Source organism: Cetorhinus maximus, chromosome 13, assembly GCF_964194155.1.
Source record: "Cetorhinus maximus chromosome 13, sCetMax3.hap1.1, whole genome shotgun sequence".
Lineage (NCBI taxonomy): Eukaryota > Metazoa > Chordata > Chondrichthyes > Lamniformes > Cetorhinidae > Cetorhinus > Cetorhinus maximus.
The window spans coordinates 112,331,311-112,340,680 of record NC_135891.1 but is presented as its reverse complement, the minus strand read 5'-3'; positions in this window follow the sequence as shown (position 1 = coordinate 112,340,680).

Here is a 9,370-nt window from a genome sequence, read left to right as displayed (position 1 = left end):
TTACATCACTTACTTTGTGTGCATCAATTAGTTAAAGTTACATATGACAGATACAACAGAAGACAGGACTGGAATTTAAAGCGTGCTTTGGATTTGGAGTCACATGGTAGCACACAAGGGTTAAGCTGCAGATGAATTTACTAGCCTAGCAAATGGGTCACTGCATCAATTGAATTAAAAATAAAATTTGAAAAACTTGCATTTGTATCGCACCTTGCATAACCTCAGGTCATCCCAAAGTGCTTCGCAGCCAATGAAGTACTTGTTTTGAAGTGTAGTTATGGTTGTAATGTAGGAAATGCAGCAGCCAATTTGCACACAGCAAGCTCCCACAACAGCAAGGTGATCTTGCTTGAGGAATAAATATTGGCTCGGGTACCGAAGATAACTCCCTGTGCTCCTCTTCAAAATAGTGCCATGGCATCCTTTACATCCACTTGAGATTGCAAGCATGGTCCCAGCATTACATCTAATCTGAAAGAGAGCACCTCTGGCAGTGTTTCACACCCTCAGTACTGCACTGAAATGTCAACCTAGATCTTTGTATTCAAGTTCCTGGATTGGAAACTAAACCTATAACATTCTGACTGAGGGATGAGATTTCTACCCACTGAATTACCCACTGAATTACAGATGACATTCCATGGGTTTCTACTATTTGGGATTAATAAGGATGGTTGAACACCTACCCTCCTCTCGCCCACTCCAATCTGTCTCCTTCTGAACTTGCCGCAATCTGTTCTCTCAGGTCCAACCCTGACTTTGTTATCAAACCTGCCGACAGGGGTGGTGCTGTTGTTGCCTGGCATACTAACCTCTACCTCGCAGGGGCTGAGTGCCAACTCTCACGGCGGGATTTTCCGCACCTGCCCGAAGCCGTGATCTTCCAGTCCTGCCGAAAGTCCATGGGCTTCTGGCTGGGGAGCCACCTCGCCTGCAGCAGGTCCCGCCCGTGACAGGGCCAGAAAACCCCAGCCTCAGGCACTTCTTCCTACCTCCCCTTGGACCATGACCCCACCACCAAACATCAAGTCATTGTTTCCAGGACTGTTACTGACCTCATCCCCTCCAAAGATCTTCCCTCCACAGATTCCAACCTCATAGTCTCCCATGCTCAGACAGCCTGCTTCTACCTCCTCCCCAAAATCCACAAACAGGACTGTCCTGGTAGACCGATCGTGTCAGCCTGTTCCTGCCCCATGGAACTCATTTCTTCCTATCTTGACTCCATTCTCTCTCCCCTTGTCCAGTCTCTTCCCACCTCCATCCACAATTCCTCTGATGCCCTATGTCATATCAACAATTCCCAGTTCCATGGCCCTAACCGCAGGCTATTGAGTTGGATGATCAGCCATGATCATAATGAATGGCGGAGTGGGCTCGAAGGGCCGAATGGCCTACTCCTGCTCCTAGCTTCTATGTTTCTATGTTTCTACCTCCATCCCCCACCAGGATGGTCTGAGGGCTCTCCGCTTCTTCCTCGAACGGAGGCCCGAACAATCCCCATCCACCACCACTCTCCTCCGTCTGGCTGAACTAGTTCTCTCACTGAACAATTTCCCCTTTAACTTGTCTCACTTCCTCCAAATAAAAGGTGTGGCTATGGGTACCTGCATGGGCCCGAGTTATGGCTGTCTCTTTATGGGGTATGTGGAGCATTCCTTGTTCCAGTCCTACTCAGGCCCCCTCCCACAACTCCTTTTTCGGTAAATCAATGACTGCTTCAGTGCCGCTTCATGCTCTTGTCTGGACCTGGAAAAATTTTATCAATTTTGCTTCCAATTTCTGTCTCTCTATCACCTTCACATGGTCCATCTCCGACACTTCCCTTTCCTTCTTTGACCTCTCTGTATCCATTTCTGCTGATGTGCTGTCCACCAATACTCATCACAAGCCCACCAACTCCCACAGCTACCTCGACTACAGCTCCTCACACCCCGCTTCCTGTAAGGACTCCATCCCATTCTCTCAGTTCCTCCGCCTCTGTTGCCTCCGCTCTGATGATACTACTTTCCAAAGCGGCACTCCTGACATGTCTTTCTTCTTCCTTAACCGAGGATTCCCCCCTCACTGTGGTTGACAGTGTCCGGCCCATCTCTCGCGCCCTCACACCTTTCCCTCCCTCCCAGAACCATGATAGGGCCCCCCTTGTCCTCACTTATCACCCCACCAGGCCCTGCATTCAAAGGACCAACCTCCGCCATTTCCGCCAACTCCAGCATAATGCCACCACCAAACACATCTTCCCCTCACTCCCCTGTCAGCATTCCATAGGGACCGTTCCCTCCGGGCCATCCTGGTCCACTCCTCCATCACCCACAACACCTCATCTCCTTCCCAAGGCATCTTCCCATGCAATCGCAGAAGGTGAAACACCTGCCCCTTTACCTCCTCCCTCCTCACCGTCCAAGGGCCCAAACACTCCTTTCAGGTGAAGCAGCATTTCACTTGTACCTCCTTCAAATTGGTCTAGAGCATTCGCTGCTCCCAATGTGTTCTCCTCTACACTGGGGAAACTAAACACAGACTGGGTGACCGCTTTGCGGAACATCTTCGGTCTGTCTGCAAGCATGACCCAGACCTCCCTGTCGCTTGCCATTTCAACACTCCACCCTGCTCTCATGCCCACATGTCCGTGGTCTGCTGCATTGTTCCAGTGAAGCTCAACGCAAACTGGAGGAACAGCACCTCATCTTCTGATTAGGCACTTTACAGCCTTCCGGACTTAACATTGAGTTCAACAACTTCAGACCATGAACTCTGCCCTCCACCTTCACCCCTTTTTTAAAATGTATTTTTTATTTACTTGTTTTTATTCTTATTCATTGTTTTATCCCCCTTTTTTAATCCATTTTTATCCCCTTTTCTATCCTTTATCCACAAACACCGCACCCTCCCCCACACCATCAAAAGGGCCATCGGTCACTTGTCCTATGTTGACCTTTCACAGAGTGCTGACCCTTGTTCTGCTATTAATACATTCTGCTTTCTTACCTTTATGCCACTATTGGCACCTTCTTCAGCCGTTACCGCTACCATTAACACTCCCTTTGTCTTGTGTCCATGACATTTTTGTCAATCTCTCCTTAGACCCCACCTATCGCAGACTTTCTATCCTGCTCTACTTGCTCGACCTCGCTTAAGCAGAAGAAATTCCACCACTTTCTACTTCTGTTTAGCTCTGAAGGAGAGTCATACAGACTCGAAACATTAACTATTTCTCTCTCCATCGATACTGTGAGACCTGCTAAGATTTTCCAGCATTTTCTGTTTTTATTTCAGATTTCCTGCATCCGCAGTATTTTGCTTTAATATATATGGTTGCCTGTGATCAAAGGCTCCATTCCTCCTGGTGGAACATAATGCAAACTTGGTTGTTTGTTCCAAATGATTTCCCAACTATAATGTTTGGGAACTGATGGGCATTGTTTGTCTGAGCTTCCAACCTGTGTTGTCAGCAGTCGAATTCTATTGGCATTGCAGACTTGTAATAATTACCATTTTATCCTTTTCTTATTCCCAATTATATTCTCCCCATGCCTCTCAATGTTGAAAATTCCTCACTGGAGTATGATTCTGTGGATACCAGTCGTCCTGAGTTGTATTCAGCCAAGTGACTGTCACCAGATGTTCAATGGCGAGATATCGTAAATAATCCCAATGTCATTCTTAGTTAACATCCACAACAAGCACTTTCCAGATAGGAAATAATCCACACTGACACTCCCAGTGCAGTACTGAGGAAGCGTTATACTCTGTTCGATATAATTATAATGTCACCAGTGTGATGCCAGTGCCAGCCGTTCAGATTGTTTAATTGATTATACTTTTAGTCAATGATATTTGTGGATGATTAATGGTCTCACCGACCTTTAGGGTAAAACCATTGATGAGAGATTTAGATTCTTCCATTTACAAATCGCACACATATTGATTTATGGTTATTATATCATTCTTGTCACAAAATGACCAATACCTGGGGGGAATGTAAGGACAGCACCGCAGCACATTTTGATGATAATACAAAAAAAATTGCTTGTGGCTCAAAATTAATCAATGTCAATTCTACATATTTCCAAACAAACCCAAGAACAAATGTGAAATTCCATTTTTTTTTACAAGAATAGAAAAGGCATTTTCTAAGAGGGGGGAAACGTCTAGAATTTGCTTTTACCTTCATTAACTCTTTCTCTTTTAAAGGCACAATCGACTTTTGCAATAGACTTCTCAGCAGTGCATTAGAAGCTGCAGTGAGGAAACTGTAGGATCTTTCCAGATGGAGAAGCCTTGTTCATTCAACAGAACCACGAAGGTGTCATGAAGGATGCAAAACTTTAATAATGAGGTGAGACTGATTAAGAACATAAGAACCTAACAACATACGAAATAGGAGCAGGAATAGACCATATGGCCCTGCTCCTCCTTTCATTAGAGTCAAGGCTGATCTTCTGCCTCCAATTCCACTTTCCCGCCCGATCCCCCTATCCCTTGACTCTCTTCGAGTCCAAAATTCTATCGATCTCAGTCTTGAATATATTCAACAACTGAGCAGCCATTGGCTCCCTGGAGTATAGAATTCCAATGATCCATGAATCTCTTTTGCCAGGACGTGATTGGTTAGACTTTTGTCTTATGATGGAATATCAATTGGGAAGAAAGTTTTTGTATAAAATAATTGGTCAACAACAAATGCGGTTACGATTTTGGTGAAGACCTGTAACTTTTATTTCTAAAAAAGAAATCTAAAATCCAAGGTGTTCAATAAAAGAATGAAGCCACAAGATTCCACAGTTTAAAAATGAAGAATTTTTATTATGCAAGAGTAAGATAAGGCAAACACTAGATATTATCATAGCTAGCTACCGATATCATAAAACCCAGAATCACCATAAGTTAAACAATAACTAACAAGCAAATTCTAGTAGATTATAAACTATAAATTCAATAGCAGATACAACTAAGTTGGATCTTACAAATTGACTCAAGAGTCCTCACAGTATATTGGTCATCAAACTCAGTTGCAAAGTCCTTCAAAACTCCGTCTTCCTTATGAAGAATTACCGCTTCTCTCCTTCTAGGATGTAGCCTGATCCCCAGCTGACAGCAGCACTGGACCAATTGAGCTCCACAGCACAGCCTTCACCAAAAATGGCACGTGTATGCAGAACCTCCTCAACTTAATCTATATGGTTTGGATCCCGCAATGTTATCTTCAAGTTATGGAAACAGCTACAGCAACTTATTCTCAGCTTCTCGATCTGGCCTCAGTCTTCTTCAGCGTGCCTGTACTGCACCACTGGACTCATCAACTGCTACTACTGAGCTGGGAAGGCTCTGCGTCCCTTTATATCACCTTAACTAGTTTCAGTCTACCTAGAAGTTTTGGTTTTCAATCTCCATTTCAGTTTTTGTTTCCTTAGAAACTGGGAGGGCCAGTTTTCTTTAACTGTTCCCTTTGCCGGTTTCCCTTTTCAGTTTCTGTTATCAGTTATAATCTGCCTCAAAACAAGCAAACTTTGAAACCACTGATGGCATAATAACTTTTAAGCTAGAACAGGGGAAAGTAAACCACCATGAAAGAATGACTTGCTGTTGGTCGAAAGATCCTGCACAATGCCCCTCAATGGAAGAGATAGTGAAGATAACGACTCACTTAATGAAGTATTTTCCAGGAGCTGAAGAACCTCTTCAATACCCATGCCACTACTCAGATGTGAGCCAGAGTAACTCTGCCACAAGCACAGGATCTTTCCTGGAAATTACCCCTACAAATACCAGCTGTCAATTTTGACTGATGGTAATAATAAACACTAAGGACGGTAATTTTCACCTCTCAGCATTTGCCAATCTTTGCACCATTGATTTCTCACACATTTAGACCAGGAAAATGTACTGTTTTAAAGCATAAATTTTGAGCATCGTGTTGAGAGCTAAGAAATTTCCACATAGTGTGTTGTAAAAGTCAAACTATTGAGCCTAAAGATAATTGGGAAGCAATGATACAGTCATCACATCTTCCCTACCAGCTCAACTCAGCTGGTAGTACCATAACCTCTAAATTAGAATATTGTGAGTTCAAGCCCAGCTTCGGGGTTTGGGAACTTAATTAAGGCTGTCATTTCAATGCAATATGGAAAGAGTGCTGCACTGTCCGAGGTTTTGTTTTTTAGATGAGACATTAAACCTGAGGCTTTGACTGCTGGTTCCAGTTTATGTAGATGTAGAAGGTTGCATAGCAACTAAGAGTAGGGAGTGGTCCTGGTGCCTTGGCCAACATTCCTACTACAAGATTAGCAGGTCACTCATCTCATTTTCTGTTTAATGGACATCGCTATCTGCTACATTTGCCCACGGGGGAGTAATGACCCCTCTTCAGAAAGTAATTCATTGGTGCTTTAGGACATCTTGAGGATGCCACAAGACCTTATACGAATCCAAGACCTTTCTTCCTCACCAATTCAATATACCTTAGGTTGGGAATATTCTAATGTCTGTCAGCACTGCCTGGGCAACTGCTTCTCAAACCCAAACAGAACTATGTCCACATCACTAGCTGGCGAGCCTAAATCTTGTTAAATACTGGTCGTTTCACAGATATTTCTTTTCCTTCCTTAGCAGTGACAGTGGTATGGCATCACTCAACAGCTTTCAATTCCCTGAGTGAATGTAAGGAAGTGAAGTAAAGAGTAGAGAAAAGACCATCCTTTGTGCAATGTAAAATGCTCTAATCGAAGGCAGCTGATATGTTCAGTCCATATTAGCTCAAGGAATTTGCAGAAAATTCATCAAATGTGACAGTAAAATAACCTTTGGCAGCTGTTGCGCGTCTACACTTGGAATCTAGATTTGGCCGAGACAATAAGTAAGAGTTTTGAACTCAAGATCTGTCGGATCCCATCTGTGTGGCGACAGCGAAGTAGACAGCGTGACCAGGGTAGCAGGTGGGTCTCCTCCAGGTACCAAGAGTGCTCAATGCATTAAGATATTTAGACATTGTGTAACAGTGAGATGTGACTTCCTCCCTGTTGTTAATGAGCCACTTTTTTTTTAATACAAATTGAAAAACAGCCAAGTTACTGTTTCACTATAGAATAACAATTAAAAAGGAAGTGTTCCTGACTAATGAGAAAGAAAATGATGGATCTATTGGCTGCCTAATGGCAGCTTCCTTTAGTGTGTTGATGCAGACTAGAAGCGGAACCACAAGAGGTCCTGGCTGGCATGTTATGGATCTAAAGAGTCAAATGTCAGAACGTGTTGAATTAGTTAGGTTAATAGCTCTTCCACTCTGGGACCAGGTGGTCCTGGGTTTCAACTATGTACCAGAATTTTAACTCAGATTTGAGGCTGATATTTTAGTGTAGTATTGAGGGACTTCTAGGCTATCAAATGCTGTCCTTCAGATGAGATGTTACAACCTAGGCTCCTTAGGTCCGTTTTGGTACATTCAGATAGATGACAAAGATCCCTTGGGACTTTTCATAGAGCAGCAGAGAATTCTCCCCTGTGTCCAGGTTGATATTCCTCATTCCAGCAGATTAAACTAGTCATTGTTGTGAATGGGATGTTATGCGTGCAGAATGGTTATTGTGTGGGTTTACATAACAGCAGCCACTGAACTTCAAAGCCAATTCACCATGGCAAGTATTTTGATATAAATAAGTGGCACATAAATACAGATAATATTAAATACCACTGTAGAGTGAGAAACATGATTGGTATGAGGTAGTAATGGACTGATTTCTGTCAGCAATGCTTCATCACAGCTCACCAATTAAACCTATTATTGCATGTGAGCTTGGGTCATAGAATACCTTGGGGCTAGGCCTATTCTTTACAATAATGTAAGCACACAATATTCATTCAGTCATGCTAATTTATACTGAGAAACCTAATGAGCACTTAACACAGACCGTAAGATGCGTTTGAACAGGTGGAAGAGTGGATGGGCTTGGGCACGCTCTTTTTTTCCTGCACATACGAACATATGAACTAAGAGCAGGAGTAGACCACTTAGCTCCTCAAGCCTGCTCCGCCCTCAATAAGATCATACATCTGATTGTAACCTCAACTCCACATTCCCGCCTACCCCATATAACCTTCAATCCCTTGCTTCTCTATCTAGCTCTGCCTTAAAAATATTTAAAGACTCTGCTTCCACCGCATTTTGAGGAAGAGCTTTCCAAGGACTCACGACCCCCTGAGAGAAAAAAAAATTCTCCTAATCTCAGTCTTAAGTGGGCAACCCCTTATTGTTAAATAGTGACCCCTAGTTCTAGATTCTCCCACAAGGGGAAACATCCTTTCAACATCCACCCTGTCAAGACCCCTCAAAATCTTATATGTTTGGCTTCAGTTTTGTCTTCAAATGGCAAATGTGCTGAGTGTCCAATTATTCTCACAGTATTGGTTGAGGGAGAAATGTTGGCCAGGACACAGGGCGAACTCTCTTCTCTTAGCGTCATGAGATCTCCTCCATCTACCTAAACTGGAACCAGCAGTTAGGGCCTCAGTTCTTCCCTTTTCTTACTTGAAGGTTTCCACACGAAATGTGTTTTGGCAGACTTGACCTGGTGTTTGGCTGGCATGGATGCTAAGTAGAAGTCTTGTTGCATTGTACTCTGAAGAAGATGCTTGTGAAATGGTGCTTCTCTGAGGTGAGCTAACGTACACTGTTGGAGCACAATACAAAAAACTTTACTGTGCTACATCTGACATGGAAGTGCATAAGATGAGCTGCCCAGAATGAGAAACTGTTCCATTCCCAGTGCTAATATCCCTTACCTTAATTAATTACAACGAAAAGAAAGAACTTGCATTTATATCATACCTTTCGCATCCTTGGGATGTCCGAAAAGTGATCCTTGACCAATGGGTTTCCTTGTCAAAGTGTACTGACTGTAGCCAAATGCAGCAGTCACACATGGCAATGATATAAATGGCCAATTAATCAATTTTTTTAGTGGTGTTGATTGTGGGCTAATTATCAGCCAGAACAACTCTCACAAACTTCAAGTCATGCGATGGAATTTATTTACACCCATTTAAATCCAACACTCTAATCTCATTTGAAGGATGGCATCCCTGACAATACAGCAGTCCTTCAGTACTGAATATGAGACATCGGTTTAGATTACATGCTCAAATCCTGCAGTGGGGATTGAATCTATAACCTTTTGATTCAGGCGCATAAGTGCTATCACTGACTCAGGCTGGTGCTTAAATAACCACTTGTGGAGTTTAAAAAAGATTATTTAAGATGATTTAAAAAAAATCTTTCTTCACCATTTCTAAATATGTAATTTGCGTTGCAAAGACCTCATTGAGTTTCTTGAGTGCAACATTGTCGTGTTAAGATTGAATAAACAGA